This window comes from Siphateles boraxobius, unplaced genomic scaffold (genome assembly GCF_051911475.1).
Source record: "Siphateles boraxobius isolate OS27281-9 unplaced genomic scaffold, OSU_SipBor_1 19, whole genome shotgun sequence".
Lineage (NCBI taxonomy): Eukaryota > Metazoa > Chordata > Actinopteri > Cypriniformes > Leuciscidae > Siphateles > Siphateles boraxobius.
Window position 1 is genome coordinate 3,844,899 of NW_027508799.1, and position 20,394 is coordinate 3,865,292.

The following is a 20,394-nucleotide window of genomic DNA, read 5'->3' on the forward strand; positions in this document are numbered from 1 at the left end:
AAAAGCAAAGCCTAATAAGCTCGTCCGGGATTTGAACCCGGGACCTCTCGCACCCTAAGCGAGAATCATACCCCTAGACCAACGAGCCAAAACATACATCCTCCCTGCTGATGCCGGGCCGCAAACAGTTCAGCTTGCATGGCTTAAAGCGCAATTTTTTTATTAAATCTACAATTAAAAGGTAGCCAGTGCAAAGTTTCCAGCACAGAGGAAATGCGGCCTCTTTTTTTGTGGTCATTGGAAATGCAGCGCCTGCACACGAATAATGAGAAGCTTACTTACAGGAGCCTGGTCTGCAACACTGGACCCAGTTGATGTTGCAGGAGCAGAGGCAGCACTTGGCTGGACAGAAGGCTGTGGAGGAGACTGCAGAGGAGGCTGAGCAGGGCGCAGAGGAGGAGACTGCAGAGGAGGCTGGGCAGAGCGCAGAGGAGGAGACTGCAGAGGAGGCTGGGCAGGGCGCAGAGGAGGAGACTGCAGAGGAGGCTGGGCAGGGCGCAGAGGAGGAGACTGCAGAGGAGGCTGGGCAGGGCGCTGCAGTCCTGTGGGTGGCTGTAGTGAGGATAGTCCTGGTGCAGAGGGACAGGGGTTGAAGGCCTTGCTGGAAAGATGGGAGTTGCTCTTTCCAGTGGACAGGAAGCTCTGCAGGCGAATGGGACACCTGGCCAGGGGTCCACAATGCTGGAGGAGCAGGATAAGGGGCAGGAGCAGGGGCAGTAGCACGGAGCAGGGCCTCTCGAGCCTGCAGTGGCTGGAGCGTAAAAAAACACAACAAAATTATCTTATTGTTTTAGACTTTCGCTGCATGACTTTCTCAGCTCTGCTGGACAGCTACTGCGATTACAAGGTTTACTGCAAAGCATGTATAATTAGTAGAGAGATGACATGATGATGAAAAGATGGAAGGAAGCAGTGAAAATCATCCTGTTTTTCATTCAAGCACCATTAGAAGAAGTACAAGAGAAAAAAAAGATGGGATCAGCCAAGTGTGAAGCGAAGCAGACCAAACACTACAACAGCCACTTATTCCAAGGGGAGTGGGGAAGTGTGAGATGACAAGAATGAGCTTTAGTCAGTGATTACGATAAAAAATGAAATAAAACCATTTACATACACCTTTAAATTATCTTTTTTCCTTTGAGGATGTTCACTCAAAGAGTGAATGTAGATTGACACCTGAGAAGTGCCATTCCTCTATGTTGTGAAATAAAATAATATGTCATTTAAAAAATACTGTTTTGTTTTATTTGTAATTGTTTGTAAAATATTGTTTAAGATTTACATACCTTGAGGAAGTTGTTCCTCAGCTTGCGAGGCTACAGTTGCCATCTCCAGGTCATCTTCCTCCTCAAAAAAATCCGTAGCAGCAGGGTCTGTAAAATAACATAAAACACTAAGCACATGTCACCAACACACTTGTATACGTTAAGTGATACTCACCACATATAAAGAGCTGTCTCCGGGCTGCGGACTCAGACGCAGGATGTACACGTGGTCCTGCAGCTGTTGAACACATATTTTCGTTAGACATATATACTGCATAATATATACTGTAATGATTTTAAAGCTTGCAAATCGCTTACAGGGTTTGGCTGGAGACAAAATCTTTTGTGCCAGCTGTGAAGCAAATAAATGCTTCCCCCGCGCCAACAGGGCCTTCACATTGGTCGCCAGCAGTGGCCTGTTCTTAGTGGCAGTAGGTGGAGGAGGAACAGACACAGTGGCAGTGGGCAAAGCAGCAGTGAGGACAGATGCAGTGGGCACAGTGGTGGTGGGCACGTGGGCAGGAGCCTGCCTCTTCAGCACGTATGCTTTGAAAAGGGCCATATTGGTGTTAGGCCTGGCCTTTGCCTTCTTCAGGTAGGTGATGAGAGCCTGGGCCTCCTTGCTTGGGTCCTCATACACCTCCTTCATTGACCTACCCTTAAAATCCCCAAACTCCACCATCAGACATCCAGAGTCTCCTGACCTCTGGGCCTCCTGCAGCATGGCCTGTTTTATATGATACACCTCCACAGCCTCGCCTACCTCCCTGATCTGCGAGGTGTATCTGAGGAACAGGTGTTTGTTGTCCGACAGCGGGTTGTCCCTCTCCTCCTCCCCCAAAATGCTGCTGACCAGATAGCAGGCATACCCCAGTGAGTTCTCCAGCAGCCACAGGAACCTCTGACCCTGGTGTTTCCCAAACTGGATCTTGCAGTGAGCCAGAACCAGGAACTGGTCTCCAGGATTCCCTCCATTCTGCCTCACAAAGGCAGTGGCCTCAGCCAGGACCTACTCCTTACACCTGGCCCTCCCTGCCAACACGATCTTCCTCCTATTGGCCTCCGCAGTTGGCCCCATAAGGAGTCGACCCTCAGAGGTTCTTCGTAAAACCGGGTATGCATACATAATCTGAAAGGACACAGGCATAAACAGAACGTTACATAGCTGTCATATTCCAACTGAAAGTATTTTACTACAGCTTTTGTTTTTTATGTAATTAATTATTATAATATTATAATAATTAATGATTATTATTATTATGAGCATAAGCATTATTGTTTTTTATACAACTGTGAATCACTTTGAATTGCCTTGTGTACAAATTGTAAATAGTGTGATGAACTTATTAATAAGAAAATAAATAACACTTCTTGGTACAATCTTGCTGGTATCATGCCATGCTTAAATCGTTTTGTTTTGTTTAGCTTTTGTGGCAGAGATTACTAAGAAACACCAAATATAACATAAAGGTGTTTATGACAATTCATAATAATATGATCATCAAACAGATCTAAAACTTAAAATGGTATATCAAATCGTTTTGGTATATCTTTTATAACATAGTTGAGAATCATTTGTTGAAACAAAAAAACACTTGTTTTTGCCTATTCATGTCTTTTTAAATATGTATAACATAGTATTTAAAAAGATAACATAAATATGTATACTGGTGTATAACATAGTATAGTATAACATATATGAATTAAATTTTTTTTTTTAAAGGTTTTAGTAAAAATCTTCTTGTGCTCAAAATAATGTAATGAATGACACAAAAAAATACTAAATTAACAACAACAAAAAATGGTTTAAGGAGGATGTAGCTTAATTAGCGGTCGGCTAATTATCTTGACAGTAGTGGCATGTTTTTATTGTATATCATGGTAAAGTTGCAGGTTCACATGTACAGAAGAAAACTTGTGCTATTACACGCTAGCTAGCTTTATTGGCATGTTTAATTGTCTAAAAACAAACAATGTTTATGAATAAATAATGATCGATTATACAGTCGTGAAGAATAGACTTACCTGTTGCAAAGATTGCAAAGATGACGATAATAATAGCGGTCGCCGATTGGTCAAAAGTAAGCCACAGGAGCAGAGCCAGGAGAGAAACGCGATTGGTCAAAAGTAAGCCACAGGAGAGAAAGGCGATTGGTCAAAAGTAAGCCACAGGAGAGAACGCGATTGGTCAAAAGTAAGCCAGAGCAGAGAAAACACGATTGGCTCACGTGGGCTTACTTTGGGCTTACTTTGGCTCAATCGGTAGGAAGCAGTAGGCGCAAGCGAGAGGTAGTGGGATCGATGCCTGCATTCTCCAGTGCTGTCCATCCTTTTTACGCCCCCCTTCAAGGGGCACTACCTAGATGAGCTCTTGCGGCTCAGTGCTGCCGAAAAAGTTTTTTCGAACGAGGTACTGCACACATTCCTGGCAAAAGCAGGTCCCACCGAGATTTGAACTCGGATCGCTGGATTCAGAGCCCAGAGTGCTAACCATTACACCATGGAAACTTGGCGTGTGTCAACTTTTCCCATGAGCAGCAGAGATTTAAGTCATTGAGTCCAGAAGCACGATAGCAAGGATTTAAGTCATTGAGTCCAGAAGCACGATAGCAAGGAGCAAATGAAGCCTTTGCTTTTTAAGCCCATGTTTCCCCAATTCCAACTCGGTTTGAGAGTGCCAATTTCACCGCCACGTCAGCAGTTGCGCATCACCTCTGTTTTTTCCCTCCCTTCCGCAAAGAACCTCAAAAGGTTCCACCGAGATTTGAACTCGGATCGCTGGATTCAAAGCGCAATTTTTTGATTAAATCTACAATTAAAAGGTAGCCAGTGCAAAGTTGCCAGCACAGAGGAAATGCGGCCTGTTTTTTTGTGGTCATTGGAAATCACGCTGCAGCACCTGCACACGTGCTAGGGATCGCGCCTCGTCTTTGTCTTTGAGAGCGATGGACACCTTCTCTCCATCATCGAGGGGAATTAGCTCAAATGGTAGAGCGCTCGCTTAGCATGTGAGAGGTAGCGGGATCGATGCCTGCATTCTCCAGTGCTGTCCATCCTTTTTACGCTCCCCTTCAAGGGGCACTACCTAGATGAGCTCTTGCGGCTCAGTGCTGCCGAAAATGTTTTTTCGAACGAGGTACTGTACACAATCCTGGCAAATGCAGGTCCCACCAAGATTTGAACTCAGATCGCTGGATTCAACGCCCAGAGTGCTAACCATTACACCATGGAACAAACACACCCTGCTAGCTGGCTGTCTGAGAGCCAGATAGCGATGAGGCTAGGTGGAATCAGGTAGATAGGAGCTGGCGTTTGGTCAATGGACCGCCTCGACTAAGAGAGGCTGTTACGTTCCACGTGTTTTGTTTCACTGATCTGTTTCACGTGTTGGCCCTTATGTTCATTGTGTTTCTCTTTCGTCCCTAGTTCACTATCTCTGCTCGCAGGATTGCTGTGATTGGCTGAGCCGGACGTTAGTCATCATTGAGGCGACGTTCCAGAACCAATCAAAGGCCGTTCAGCTGGTTTTAAGAGAGTGGCGCGTTCATTCATTCTCTCTCTCTCTCCTGTGGCGCGTTCACTCTCTCTCTTCTGTGGCGTGTTGAGCTCTGTGTAGCGAACTGAGTGAAGTGCGATGTTGAGCTCTGTGTAGCGAACTGAGTGATGTGCGATGTATTGGTGTGTTTATTCCATATCATAGAGGCATTACGATAATCTGGGAGGACGAACGGTAGGTCAGTATGCCGCGGTATACACTGCCCGTAGGTCTGTCTCTGTTATACACACTAGGTTAGTGGTGAGCGCCAACCCTTGTAGTTTTGTTATTTAGTTAGGTTAGTCAGCGCCGCGTGCGTGAAGATTGCGGTTTCTTTTTCACCTTTTGTTTTGAGTAGGGTTAGGGTTAGCTTAAGGATTGTTTTTGTTTTATTATGTTCTTTCCTTTGGGTCCACTCTTTGTTTGTCTCCCAATTTTTTTTTTTTATTATTGCATTGTACATAGCGCATACATTGTCCTGTTACTGGAACTAGTTGCTTCGGCTTTTTTTTGTGTAATAAAACCAAGTAATTTTTCTCTTTCAAAGTTTGTCTGACATGTTCTTCCAGTCCACTTCACATCTAGCAGCATATTAATATTTTAATGGTACGACATTCCCTAGGCCTTTTAAAGATCGTAACAGAGGTGGACGTCGTTCCTCTGCCGAAACCCGGGATTGAACCAGGGACCTTTAGATTTTCAGTCTAACACTCTCCCAACTGAGCTATTTCGGCCAGGTCAGAAGGTCCCAGAGAGAAAATGAGTTGCCCGTACGGGGATCGAACCCTTGACCTTGGGGCTATTAGCACCACGCTCTAACCAACTGAGGTAACCAGCCTCTCTCTGGCTCATTTTATCCCCAATTTCTCCGAAATATCCTGGTTGCCCTAATCAGGCTGAAGAGATTAAAAGCAAAGCCTGAAAATGGGCTCGTCCGGGATTTGAACCCGGGACCTCTCGCACCCTAAGCGAGAATCATACCCCTAGACCAACGAGCCTAAACATACGTTCTCCCTGCTGCTGCCGGGCCGAAAACATTTCAGCTTGCATGGCTTAAAGCGCAATTTTTTGATTAAATCTACAATTAAAAGGTAGCCAGTGCAAAGTTTCCAGCACAGAGGAAATGCGGCCTCTTTTTTTGTGGTCATTGGAAATCACGCTGCAGCACCTGCACACGAATAATGAGAAGCTTACTTACAGGAGCCTGGTCTGCAACACTGGACCCAGTTGATGTTGCAGGAGCAGAGGCAGCACTTGGCTGGACAGAAGGCTGTGGAGGAGACTGCAGAGGAGGCTGAGCAGGGCGCAGAGGAGGAGACTGCAGAGGAGGCTGGGCAGGGCGCAGAGGAGGAGACTGCAGAGGAGGCTGGGCAGGGCGCTGCAGTCCTGTGGGTGGCTGTAGTGAGGATGGTCCTGGTGCAGAGGGACAGGGGTTGAAGGCCTTGCTGGAGAGATGGGAGTTGCTCTTTCCAGTGGACAGGAAGCTCTGCAGTCGACTGGGACACCTGGCCAGGGGTCCACAATGCTGGAGGAGCAGGATAAGGGGCAGGAGCAGGGGCAGTAACACGAGCCGGGGCAGGAGCAGGGCCTCTCGAGCCTGCAGTGGCTGGAGCGTAAAAAAACACAACAAAATTATCTTATTGTTTTAGACTTTCACTGCATGACTTTCTCAGCTCTGCTGGACAGCTACTGCAATTACAAGGTTTACTGCTGTAGGGTCTGGACCAATCAGACACACACTAATTATTCATATTCACTATATTTAATGAATATAAAGGTCTATGAAGCTCTCCCCCAAAACTAACCTCACAAATGAAGTTACTTTGTCAGCCGGGTGTCCGGTTACAGAACACTTTAAGACTGATAACAGACTTTACGACCTCAAAGGAATGTGGCCACATGCGCCACATGCTTAAGAGAGAGAGACCATCTTTAATTAAATAAACTTTGCGGTGTTACTCTGATCTATGAAGGAACATGCCTCACAGAAACTGTGATGATTTACTGTCTCGTGTACTATTAGGTATAACAACATTGTATGTTTGATTGGGGTGTATGTGGTTGAACAACCACCCAACGGTCAATATAACCTCACCTGTATCATGCTTCCTAGCAAATTAATCCTAATTTAATGACACACACTTTGATGTACATCACCTTCTCTTAGAATGCAATGTGAATTTGTTATGTCTATTTGAGCTTGAATGAACAGTCTAAGCATGCTGGGGACAAAGACCATAAATCAACTAAGAGCCGCTTCCCCTCTCGGACATGTCACCTTACTCATAGGTCCATTCAAACCTTAGGGGTTGGTTCTTTTCTCAGGGTATATCATACCCCTTTTCCACCAAAGCGTTTTGAGAGCCGGTTCGGAGCCGGTGCCTGCGCGCGAACCAGTTCTTTGTGTTTCGACAGCCAAAGAACCGGTTCTCGGCCAGGAAAACTGGTTCCAAAGCGGCACCAACTCGTTGCTGGACTAGAACCAGAGAACCGTTCTTTTACCACGTCATGCTTACGTCGGGGGCGGGTGGGGGCGGGTTTAGATGTGTCCTAAACATCTTTTCTGACCGCAAAGCCAGGAGAAACATTTGCAGAAACACGATGTAGTCCGCCATTGTAATTGTTATGCTTGAAGTTGGCGCAAGCGTTTCTAGCTTTTTTTTAATTTTTTTTATTGAAAACATTATGTAAGCAAAGAAGAAAACAGTCACAAAATAGAACAAATAAACGGAGAGAAAAAAAAGACAAGACAGGTGTACATAACTAATCAGAAAATATTACATATCAAAGGAAAAGATTAAAAGACTTACATATTTCAATTGTTTTTAAAGCCTTCTTGGTTCACGAGTTAGAGATAATCCCAAAGTAATGTTGTACTTGCAAGCGTTTCTAGCTGAGACATAAAGCGACGTACACAGGGACGTAACGACGTCGTTCGCTGGGCGCTCTAGAAGTGGAAAAACAAACAGGTTCTGAGGAGGTTCGCAAGTTGAACCAACTCCGAACCAACTTTGAACCAGCACCAGTTCCGAACCCGTTCTTTTTTGGTGGAAAAGGGGTATCAGAGGCAGGCAACAGTGACCGCCCTCTCTTAGTTTTTTCATCCAGCCGCAACACTGTTCTGGTGAGACTGGGGAGCCCCCTCCCCCTCCACGGGGGCCCCAAGGGCCCAGCAGGCCTCGATTCCAACCAGAGGTGGGCTCAGGCAGGAGAGAGAAGACTCTCTCACAAAGAACCAAGGACAATCTCAGGAGTTTTGGAACAAAGACTCCAACCAACAACGACTCCAATCACCCATCCCTTTGACTTCCTCACTTCCAATCATGCGTTCCTGGAGAAAGAGAACGCTCAACCAACTTCCACTTGACGCTGCCGGAACCATCAACGACTTCAATTTTCAACAACTTCAAGAATTGTTCCCATTACAAATGCAAGTATTCAATTCAATGAAATGTGAAAATGAAATTCTGATGGTTCTTCTCATAGACCCTCTTCCGGTTTCCAATTTCATCCTATCACTAACCTATTTATGTATTCATGTGTGTATGTTGTTTAGTTTATTTATATTCATATAAATATCTATATTTAGTTAATAAAACTTGTACATAATATGTATTTGGTTCTGTTTTGTTTGCAATACAAGTCACTTTACGATCACGGTTTTCGCTACTGGCTCAAAGTACTGTACAGGCGAAGAAATAATTATTCTTCGGTGGCCATGGAAGATACCCTTTATTAGAATAAATTAATAATCAAAATAGTTCGTTGGAAGAACTGATTAATTGATTGTAATATTAATTCAGCCACATCAAGTTAATCCAATTAACTGACCCAAATATTTATAATTAATAATAACAAGATATTATTGATTATTAATATTTCCAAAAAGCTGACATAATGGTGGAGAATTTTAAGGCATCGTATTAAACATTGTATGCAAGCAGACAGTAATCAATCATATGTTGTCCCATAAGTTTTATTAACATCTCATACATGCACGTACAAGTTTCTGAGTAAATCAGCAAAACTATAGCTTGAATATGCCTTCCTACGAATGGCAGAAAGTTCACAAATGCTATAATGCATATTTAAATCGTACTATAAGAAACTCCTGATATTAGCGAAGAAAGCCTAATTTCAGATATAAATCGAGCATAAGCCTTCTCTGACGAAGAAATCTCAGATTAGCCGCGCGCATAAATGGTACCAGAACTAATTAACCTGATATGGACGAAGAAATCTCCATTTTCAGCATTTTTGAATGTGATCTGAGCGATGTTCCTCAATCACCGATTAAGGCCTTATTATGCGTTACGTCATTGTATTCATATTAAACCGCTGAAGCGCTCATATGAAACAATCGCGTCGAATTAGTGGTATAAATTCTAGCTTAGCTAACTAGTAATTTGCCATTGTCTGTGAAGGAACGGTGCTGTTTTGATTTGTTAAAAAGAGTCACTCACACGCAACGTCGTGTCTAAGCGAGAGACTCAGTGCAAACTGTCAGCACAGCTCGATCGCTGCTCCGAACGATCTGTGTTGTTGGTTGGCATTGCGTCCGGAACGCGAGCAGGCGTTCCTATCTAGTTTTTCTGACAACAGCACCAATCTCACAGACCCTCGTGTAAACAAGCGACGGTTGTAGCCAATAGCTCCCTCAATCCTAACTTACACGCATGACTTACAAGTAAAACCCTCTACCTCGAGTGATAGTTTTAGCACCGCCTAAAAACTTAGACACGTTAGAGCGTAAAGTGTAACCTTAAACCAAAGACTATAGATTTTGTGTGATTTGAACTGAGTGATTTGAACACGAGTAATGAGAGTCAAAGCTCTTCGAGGCTTTGAATCAAAGGAGTCAACTGAGTCACAAATGACTCTTTGTTTGAAGCGCCCTCGCTGGCGACCCCTGCTGGTCAAAACAGTGGAAGTGTAGCGGAAACTCAAATCAACGGAACACCTTTTACAAACCAATCGCAAAGGTTTTATCAAAAATGTGTAATCAGGTAATGGCAATCCGCGAGCTACCTAATATCATTTAATATGAGGTGTCTTTCAAGGCATAATATCTTAGTAAACCGTAGGGCTCGTTTTATGAAAGCTTGACTTGAAAGTCAATCAGACCCTTTATCAAATGCGTCATTAAATGTGTACGAATCTATAAAGTGATACGAGATCACATAGAGACCAGATACACAATGGTTCACGAACCGTTGAAATTTAAAACAATTTCGAAACAGCTATGACGCGTAACGAAGCCCAGTTTAATAAAATCACGTGACCTTAGCAGTGATACACTCCGAATGATTTGAGACGAATGATTCACCCTGGTGTCAGAGCTTCACGAAGCACGTCTCATAAGAGGGTTAAACCACCCTCTTCTCTCTCTCTTTCTCTCTCTCGACCCCTTCCTCTTGGTTTCACTTTCAGATTGAAACCCAGATACTTTGGGTTTTTATTTGTGTTTCTTTTATTTTTACTTAAATCTACCCCTATTTTATTTTGTGTATTTACACCTGTTGAGCCTGAATAGTCCTATTCAGTTAAATTGAATTTAATTAAATTGGGAATTTAATTAAATCAATTTGCTTAGTCAAGTTCCCCTCTAGTTACCAGAGCTATGAGAACACACAATGTTTACATACATTTTTTTATTTTATTTTATTTTATTTCAATTTAGTTATTTACGTTTGTTTCAGCCTGAATTCTTATATTCAGCTAAAGAAAAAAAGAAGGGCTTAACTAAATTTGAAATTTAATTAAATTACTTGATACGCTTCCCTTTCCTTTTAGTTTTCTTAGAGCTATAAGGACGTTCTAACTTTACCTTTACCTTATTCTAGATCACTAGTCACTATCCTCATCTTCTCTCTCTCTATAGGATTACAATATCTAGCGACTGTTGTTTCCATAGCGACTTACACAGGTCATTAATATCCTACTTCCTGTCTGTGTTTTACCCATCCTCACTCCTTAGCACCAAGCTAAGTACATGAAGTACGGCTAAACACAAACGCACAGTAGGCCCCAGACAGAACTGGAAACACTTCCCATTGTTTCTTCTTCTTCTTTTGGACCTTGAGATGTCTGATGTGTCCCTGGTAGCTTAGTCTAACAGCAGCATAACCCATAAGTGACTCATGTTTACCTATGTCTCCTAGCTAAACCTAAATAGGTAAAACACTCCTTTCTTCCTCTTCTTTTCTGGTTTCATCCCATTGTTTTATTTTGGTTTTGCTCTATCTGTTACTCTCGTAGCACAACATGTGAGAAGAACCATCAGCATTTTTGAGTAATAGGTTATGACATGTAAGAGCCCAGTCATCAGTCGATGCTGCTTAAAGCACGTCAACTAAGATACTCAAAACTTTTTTTTTTTTTGTTGTGTGTGCTCACCAACACTAAATTTTAGCTGCTCCACATAGCCATTCTCCCACACAGATAGCTCACCACCTCTGTAGAAACTTGCATTTGCCTTTGCCATTTCTTCTCTCGTGTTCCCACAAGTGTTCCAGTAGGCCTCAGACACCCAGCCCTGCCACCAGGACCACCTGAAGACCCGGCAGAGCAGTGTCATGGACATCCTTCAGCCTGAAGCAGGCAACGACCTGCCACGGCAGAGGAAGGAACAGTTAGGCAACAATGAAAGCAGACGTCTGACACCCAGCCTGAGCCACCAAGAGCTGACCAGCATTATCTTCTCCTTGGCCATGCTCCCACAGGCCTCAAACAGGAGGTAAATGAACTAACGCTGCCAGCCACAGGACTCCACAGAGAACGAACCCTGCTCAACGGGAGAAGGCACAGGACAGATGCAAGGACCCTGACAGAGCAGAGCAACTGAAAGAGATCATCCGTTTTCAGGCGGACGACAGCTCTGAGCACCTGCAAACCGACGGGTAAAGAACTGTTTCACTCAAAGAACTTAAAGAAATGGTTGAACTCAAAGAGAGCTAAAGCCATCAATGTGCAGCGGAAGTCCGAACACTGACTTAGCAATGCTGTAACATTATTGACGCACTCCATGTGGTCCAAAGAGAGCTGCAACAGTCCAACCCACTGCAAATGGACCACACAAGAAAGATGGACCCTGCTGACCTTCACATTAGCAGCGTAAGCTTCCCCAGCCCTGCACAAAGGGGGGAGGAGCCAAAGCCCTCGGCTTAACACTTCACCAGACAGTGCCCTGAGAGCCCCTGCAGCTGCAGGAGGAAAAGGTAAATCAGACAAACCCTGAAATGGCACATGAAGTGACACTCAACAATCTCAAGTGAAAGGTCAGAAACATCCCTGCCAATCTACGAGACATTGATTTTCACCTGCAGTCTCCAACCGGTATGGCACACCGAGACAGACTCCATCTGATCTAGACACATCCAGCCCAGCTGGGCCCTGCCCAAACACCAAGCAGGAGAGACCTAGAAGGCCCTGTGCTACCACCACCAACTCCGAACGAGTTGTCTGTGGAACTTACAACGAACCTGTGACGGAGGAGGACACCAGCTTCAAGAAACTTTTCCTCCAAAACCAGTTAGTCACCATATTTTCACCTGCCCCCACGCAATGCCCACTCAACGATGTGTGACCTGATGCGGAAGGCCTCTAACACAGAAGGCCTCCCCAGAAAGGGTTCCTAAGACCCCATTGATCCTGAACTGCAAAACCAGAAGCCACACAGCATGAACACAATGCAAGACTCTGCTAAAAAGTCCCTGGTCAGCATAGGACATAAAACTTTTAAAGTAGATGAAAATGGGTGCTCAAAGAGCAGCAAGACTCTGCATTAGTAAAAATAGAATTTTACTGATATAAAGAAAATCTTGAATGGACGTGTAAGCCTCACCTGCCAACAGACTATGCACGACTCTTTTGAAACAAACATTTGCTACATGCTGGTTGAATTGGCACTGCTACACATTAGTTTCCATGACAATGAAGGGTTACAGGAAACACTAGCTCCAAATAGGGCATACCTTGACGCCATAGTGTAGGAAAACCACCTGAGTTTTAAACTACAGTTAACCTACAGGCGTGCATTTGACCATTGCGGTCCAACTGGAACACAACATGCGATACGCATTTTGATCACTGGTTGCTGGCTTGTCTAAATGTAGATAAAACGATAGCGGGAATTGACATCTCTACTGTAAGTGAAAGAGTCTTAGATTTCCAACTGGTATCAGTAAGTTCAGCATTAAAGCGTAAGTCTGTTTGACAAAGGAATCTCATCTCAGCAGCTTGTAAACTGTACCGATATCTATCCTGCTTTGGTTAAAGAAATCCAAATTGCAGTATTGCTAAACCTGTTTCTGACAAAGAAAGCTCAGGACAGTGTTATATATACGTAGACCTGGGTGATGCTCCCCTTTCTACAGTGTAAAGGCCTTACAAATTATTGTTAGATTGATGTAATTCACCTAAATTTTTAGCTGCATCCACAAGCAGAGAGCTACCTAGTGATCAAAACTGTTCACTCGCTGAAAAGTCAGCATTTATGCATGAGAGGGACGTAACTATATAGGCTTAGACAAGCTTTGACTTACAGCAAATCTATTTCCTTACTCTGTAAACAAATAGAATAAGTTGTGTAAAGTAAAGAGAAGAGTTTCATGAGTAAAATTAGCAAATGCCAAAACACATTAGCATTTTACTGAATGTAACATCAAGTTCTTGAAAGACTTAAAGTATAGGCGCCCCCTTTTAAACCGTTTAAACATTCATAACTCAGTAAAATGTGTAGACATTCTTCAGGTACTGTTGAATTGTTCTGACATGCACTGGTTCCCATGACAACGGCTTGTCACAGGAAGTGCTAACTCGTGACGTCATTTTGTAAACAAACCAGCCTAGGTGGCTAAGCTAACTTAACCTAGCGTCCATCCAGCTTAGGCTAAGCTAAGCTAACCTAGCATCAATCCAGCTTAGGCTAAGTTACATAATAACTTCTACAGTTAGCGGTTAGCATCATTTACTTGAAGCCTTAATTACAGCTTTTATGTATACAGCGCAAAGTATTCTAAAATACTTTCTTTAACCCCATTTAGGGTTTCTAATTTTTCTCTTTCCTTACTTTCAATTCTTCTCAGCTGAATTTCACCTTCACTAGTTTAGGCATAGTCCTTGCTGAGCACTGTAGGCTAAATTTGCAGATGCCCTGGCAATTAAACCCAAGTTTAATTACATGTAAGCTGTGTAGCTAGAGAAGAATTATTATAGTTATGAGAATTTTCATCAGCATATTGACTAAACCTTTGGAGGGACACACACGGTGTGGTCTTAAACACGCAACAGCTGTGACCCACTAAGGAGTGTTGGTCCAGGCAAATCTAAAGGTTAGTCACTAGTGCTATTGATTATTCTCAATTTCAGATCATTACCGCTGTTTGGATTACTTACTTTATTTTTTTATTTTATTCTTTTATTTCCACTTTGATAATAATAGCAGTCAGCTATTCCCTTGTCTATTCGGTCATCTATATGATTTAATTCCATTTCCTCTCTTGTTCGAATGTGGTTCTATTTCCCATTGGGCCCAGAAAGGAAACAGAGACACCTTTATTTGTGATTGTGTTTATTTTCAACAAGTGCACTCATTTTTGTGACCCTGCGACACTAGTAATTTCAACAATTACTAGGGCATAACTATAGTCCTGAGGATTGATAATAAGCATAATTTGAATAGGAAAGCTGTCCCTTTTCCTCCTATCCTTCACTTCGTCAAGCCGCAGTGATGATCCACCATTTAAGTCCAGAGAAATAATTTAGTCATAAGTACCATCTTAAGTCATTTATTTCATCTCGGCTATGCCCTTTCCAGGAAATACTCTAGGAACCACACAAGTCTTAGCCTCCTAACATCCACAGCTAAGATGATAAAGATACAAGAGACACATCACTAGCTAGATACACATGAAACACCTAACTTTATGCTACATATCTAGCGAACCCATTAAACAGTGGTTCTGAACTTTTAGGGTCATGAATTAGTCTCTCGGAACAAGTGTGCCAAAATGTCACAGAGCCTCTGCTTAACCTGACCCCAACCTTCCAGCTTACCAAAGACTATGACAAACCAATGGACACTATGAGAAACCACCTCTAACCCCTCCAACCACCCACGAACGCCGTCTGCACCCACCGACAACCGGTGCCCCAGACAACTGAAATCAACAAGCACACGCTGCTTGCACAGGACAACACTCTGTGTTATGCACCTGATGACATCGCTGCGCCAAAGCTTGTGGTGCCACAGTGCAAAAGGACACAACCGCCACTGCCATCGGAACTCTGTTAACATTGGCATGTCCAGTGTCAACGCACTGAACCTAGCCACCGTGAGACAACGTGTGGCTGAAATTCAAACTGAAATCCCACAGCTAAAAGGGCAACTCACAACACAGAGTGCCTCCCTGCCGTCCATCGGCAAGACATCGAAGGGAACTGTGGTAATTCTCAACACCCACAGCGTTCGGCTGAACCAGACAGTGAACTCCATGAAACAGCTGTTTACTGTCTTCCAGAATGACTTTACTCAAACTCAGCTGGTCTGCAGTCTCTGATCCAAGACACACGCTGCCCTGCTGAGGCCAAACCTGAATCAAAGCTGGAAACCTCATCCTTCTTCAAGAACCACAATTTCACCCTAACTCCAGAATGACAGGTGATACCCAGTCAAGGCACCTTCTGCCCCAACACCTGCTGCAGAGACCTGTACTGGGCTACCGTCCACATCAACCGCCGTGGAACGACCACCACTCCAGAAGACGCGAGCAACCAGAGGCCACCATGGCCTTCCAGCCTTCTATGACAAAGGTGTGTCTGATCTGTCAGCACTTTCAACTTCGATCATGGTTGTCCTTGAGGGGGACAACAACGGTCGAAAGGGGGGGATGTAGGGTCTGGACCAATCAGACACACACTAATTATTCATATTCACTATATTTAATGAATATAAAGGTCTATGAAACTCTCCCCCAAAACTAACCTCACAAATGAAGTTACTTTGTCAGCCGGGTGTCCGGTTACAGAACACTTTAAGACTGATAACAGACTTTACGATCTCAAAGGAATGTGGCCACATGCGCCACATGCTTAAGAGAGAGAGACCATCTTTAATTAAATAAACTTTGCGGTGTTACTCTGATCTATGAAGGAACATGCCTCACAGAAACTGTGATGATTTACTGTCTCGTGTACTATTAGGTATAACAACATGGTATGTTTGATTGGGGTGTATGTGGTTGAACAACCACCCAACGGTCAATATAACCTCACCTGTATCATGCTTCCTAGCAAATTAATCCTCATTTAATGACACACACTTTGATGTACATCACCTTCTCTTAGAATGCAATGTGAATTTGTTATGTCTATTTGAGCTTGAATGAACAGTCTAAGCATGCTGGGGACAAAGACCATAAATCAACTAAGAGCCGCTTCCCCTCTCGGACATGTCACCTTACTCATAGGTCCATTCAAACTTTAGGGGTTGGTTCTTTTCTCAGGGTATATCAGAGGCAGGCAACAGTGACCGCCCTCTCTTAGTTTTTTCATCCAGCCGCAACACTGTTCTGGTGAGACTGGGGAGCCCCCTCCCCCTCCACGGGGGCCCCAAGGGCCCAGCAGGCCTCGATTCCAACCAGAGGTGGGCTGAGGCAGGAGAGAGAAGACTCTCTCACAAAGAACCAAGGACAATCTCAGGAGTTTTGGAACAAAGACTCCAACCAACAACGACTCCAATCACCCATCCCTTTGACTTCCTCACTTCCAATCATGCGTTCCTGGAGAAAGAGAACGCTCAACCAACTTCCACTTGACGCTGCCGGAACCATCAACGACTTCAATTTTCAACAACTTCAAGAATTGTTCCCATTACAAATGCAAGTATTCAATTCAATGAAATGTGAAAATGAAATTCTGATGGTTCTTCTCATAGACCCTCTTCCGGTTTCCAATTTCATCCTATCACTAACCTATTTATGTATTCATGTGTGTATGTTGTTTAGTTTATTTATATTCATATAAATATCTATATTTAGTTAATAAAACTTGTACATAATATGTATTTGGTTCTGTTTTGTTTGCAATACAAGTCACTTTACGATCACGGTTTTCGCTACTGGCTCAAAGTACTGTACAGGCGAAGAAATAATTATTCTTCGGTCGCCATGGAAGATACCCTTTATTAGAATAAATTAATAATCAAAATAGTTCGTTGGAAGAACTGATTAATTGATTGTAATATTAATTCAGCCACATCAAGTTAATCCAATTAACTGACCCAAATATTTATAATTAATAATAACAAGATATTATTGATTATTAATATTTCCAAAAAGCTGAGTTCCTTACACTGCAAAGCATGTATGATTAGTAGAGAGATGACATGATGATGAAAAGATTGAAGGAAGCAGTGAAAATCATCCTGTTTTTCATCCAAGCACCATTAGAAGAAATACAAGAAGAGAAAAAGATGGGATCAGCCAAGTGTGAAGCGAAGCAGACCAAACACTACAACAGCCACTTATTCCAAGGGGAGTGGGGGAAGTGTGAGATGACAAGAATGAGCTTTAGTCAGTGATTACGATAAAAAATGAAATAAAACCTTTTACATACACCTTTAAATTATCTTTTTTCCTTTGAGGATGTTCACTCAAAGAGTGAATGTAGATTGACACCTGAAAAGTGCCATTCCTCTGTGTTGTGAAATAAAATAATATGTCATTTAAAAAATACTGTTTTGTTTTATTTGTAATTGTTTGTAAAATATTGTTTAAGATTTACATACCTTGAGGAAGTTGTTCCTCAGCTTGCGAGGCTACAGTTGCCATCTCCAGGTCATCTTCCTCCTCAAAAAAATCCGTAGCAGCAGAGTCTGTAAAATAACATAAAACACTAAGCACATGTCACCAACACACTTGTATGCGTTAAGTGATACTCACCACATGTAAAGTATCACTTAACGCATACAATGGTAATATTATAAGAAAACATGCAATTAATTTCCACTGTTATGCTGATGACACTTAATTATATATTTCATCACGGCCAGATGAAAACACTAACTTATCAAATTTGACAGAGTGTCTCAAAGATATAAAATGCTGGATGACGCGTAATTTCCTGCTACTAAATTCAGATAAAACGTAGGTATTACTTATTGGTCCAAAAAACTACCCACAAACTCACTTACAATACAACTTTAATATAGAAGGATGTCCAGTTACTTTATCCACTACAGTAAAAGACCTGGGTGTTATACTAGACCGCAACTTGTCTTTCGAAAATCATATTTCATATGTTACAAGAACAGCCTTTTTCCACCTTAGAAACATTACAAAGCTACGTAACATGCTATCTGTTTCTGATGCAGAAAAGTTAGTTCATGCATTCATGACCTCGAGACTAGATTATTGTAATGCTATATTAGCTGGCTGTCCTGCATCCTCAATAAACAAGCTACAGTTAGTGCAAAATGCAGCTGCTAGAGTTCTTACTAGGTCAAGAAAATATGATCATATAACACCAATTTTATCATCTCTACACTGGTTACCTATCAAGTTCCGTATCAATTACAAAGTACTATTACTGACCTATAAAGCCCTAAATGGTTTAGCTCCTGTGTATTTAATGGACCTTCTATCGCCCTACAATCCATCACGTTCTTTAAGATCACTAAATTCGAGGCTTCTGGTCATTCCTAGGATATCTAAGTCCACTAAAGGAGGAAGGGCGTTCTCACATTTAGCTCCAAAACTCTGGAATAGCCTTCCTGATATTGTTCGAAGCTCTGACTCGCTGTCCCAGTTTAAAACTAGATTAAAGACGCATCTCTTTAGCCAAGCATTTACATAATGCTTACCTTTTATACCACTGCTGAATCAGATCAAATGCATTTAATATTATAAAACTTGAAGAGTCTGTAGGTTATTTGTATAAGTTGCATAGTATTTACAGTCATTACGTTCCTGTGTATATTGCGTGAATGACGGGTGGTTGGGTAGATATTGTGTTTTGCGGTAGTTGGTATGCCATACGGAACCGTTGCCACTGAACCTGCATTAACGACGACAGTGGGGCTCGACAGCCTTAGTCAAACGGGTCGGCGCGTATGGTTGGGTTGCGGAGAGATTGTGAGATTGTGGTTGGGTCTCAGCAGCAGGAGGGATGTAGAGGTCAGTAAGCAGGGCTGAGTTGAGTGGGGGACGGAGGGGGGTGACTCTGGGACGCAAGAATCACTGTCTTCATGTTTTTTATCATTTACGCCCGTGTTATGGAAATCATTATGAACAGCAGCTACGCTAATTATTTTCCCTTTTTGCTTTTCTGCTGTTATCTCGGGACGCGAGTCCCGAGAAAAACGGCGTTCGTCAGCTCCAGTTCGTATCCAGCCTTTCACAGAGACTTCAGATACGCCAATCACAAAGCCTGTGAAGAGACGACTCAACACCGGCGATATGGACCCTCTATGGTGGACGGCACTGATCCTCAACAACTCGTCTCAACACCGGCGTGATTACTTGGACTTCCAAAAGATGGAAATGGATAAATATTCTAAATGTTCCGATCCAATCTGACTTGTAATGCTGCCCGAATCATAAATCATGCACTGTTCCTTCGTTGGCCAGAGGAGAACTGGCCCTCCGACTGAGTCTGGTTTCTCCCAAGGTTTTTTTCTCCATTCTGTCACCTGATGGAGTTTTGGTTCCTTGCCACTGTTGCCTTGGCTTTTGGCTTGCTTAGTTGGGGACATTTAATATTCAATAATATTATTGATCTGCCTTGCTTAAGGTGGACGTTGACTCAATTTTCTTTTAGAAACAAACTCTGTTATATTATTTTCATGTTATCACTGTGAAGCTGCTTTGATACAATCTGTATTGTAAAAAGCGCTATATAAATAAAGGTGACTTGACTTGACTTGACTTGACTTAAAGAGCTGTCTCCGGGCTGCGGACTCAGACGCAGGATGTACACGTGGTCCTGCAGCTGTTGAACACGTATTTTCGTTAGACATATATACTGCCTAATATATACTGTAATGATTTTAAAGCTTGCAAATCACTTACAGGGTTTGGCTGGAGCCAAAATCTTTTGTGCCAGCTGTGAAGCAAATAAATGCTTCCCCCGCGCCAACAGGGCCTTCACATTGGTCGCCAGCAGTGGCCTGTTCTTAGTGGCAGTAGGTGGAGGAGGAACAGACACAGTGGCAGTGGGCACAGCAGCAGTGAGGACAGATGCAGTGGGCACAGTGCTGGTGGGCACGTGGAATGGAGCCTGCCTCTTCAGCACGTAGGCTTTGAAAAGGCCATATTGGTGTTAGGCCTGGCCTTTGCCTTCTTCAGGTAGGTGATGAGAGCCTGGGCCTCCTTGCTTGGGTCCTCATACACCTCCTTCATTGACCTACCCTTAAAATCCCCAAACTCCACCATCAGACATCCAGAGTCTCCTGTCCTCTGGGCCTCCTGCAGCATGGCCTGTTTTTTCTGATACACCTCCACAGCCTCGCCTACCTCCCTGATCTGCGAGGTGTATCTGAGGAACAGGTGTTTGTTGTCCGACAGCGGGTTGTCCCTCTCCTCCTCCCCCAAAATG

At 43.2% G+C, this 20,394-nt stretch overlaps 4 non-coding genes across 4 annotated transcripts; all 4 read right to left on the minus strand.

Moving 5' to 3' along the window:
* Nucleotides 1-16: 16 nt before the first annotated feature.
* On the minus strand, nucleotides 17-88 carry trnap-agg (transfer RNA proline (anticodon AGG)). The gene has a single exon. It is a non-coding gene; the product is annotated as a tRNA-Pro (tRNA).
* Nucleotides 89-3,701: 3,613 nt separating this feature from the next.
* trnaq-cug (transfer RNA glutamine (anticodon CUG)) lies at nucleotides 3,702-3,773 on the minus strand. The gene has a single exon. It is a non-coding gene; the product is annotated as a tRNA-Gln (tRNA).
* Nucleotides 3,774-5,461: 1,688 nt separating this feature from the next.
* Nucleotides 5,462-5,534, minus strand: trnaf-gaa (transfer RNA phenylalanine (anticodon GAA)). The gene has a single exon. It is a non-coding gene; the product is annotated as a tRNA-Phe (tRNA).
* A 192-nt stretch (nucleotides 5,535-5,726) lies between these two features.
* trnap-agg (transfer RNA proline (anticodon AGG)) lies at nucleotides 5,727-5,798 on the minus strand. Its single transcript has one exon. It is a non-coding gene; the product is annotated as a tRNA-Pro (tRNA).
* Between the last annotated feature and the right edge of the window lie 14,596 nt (nucleotides 5,799-20,394).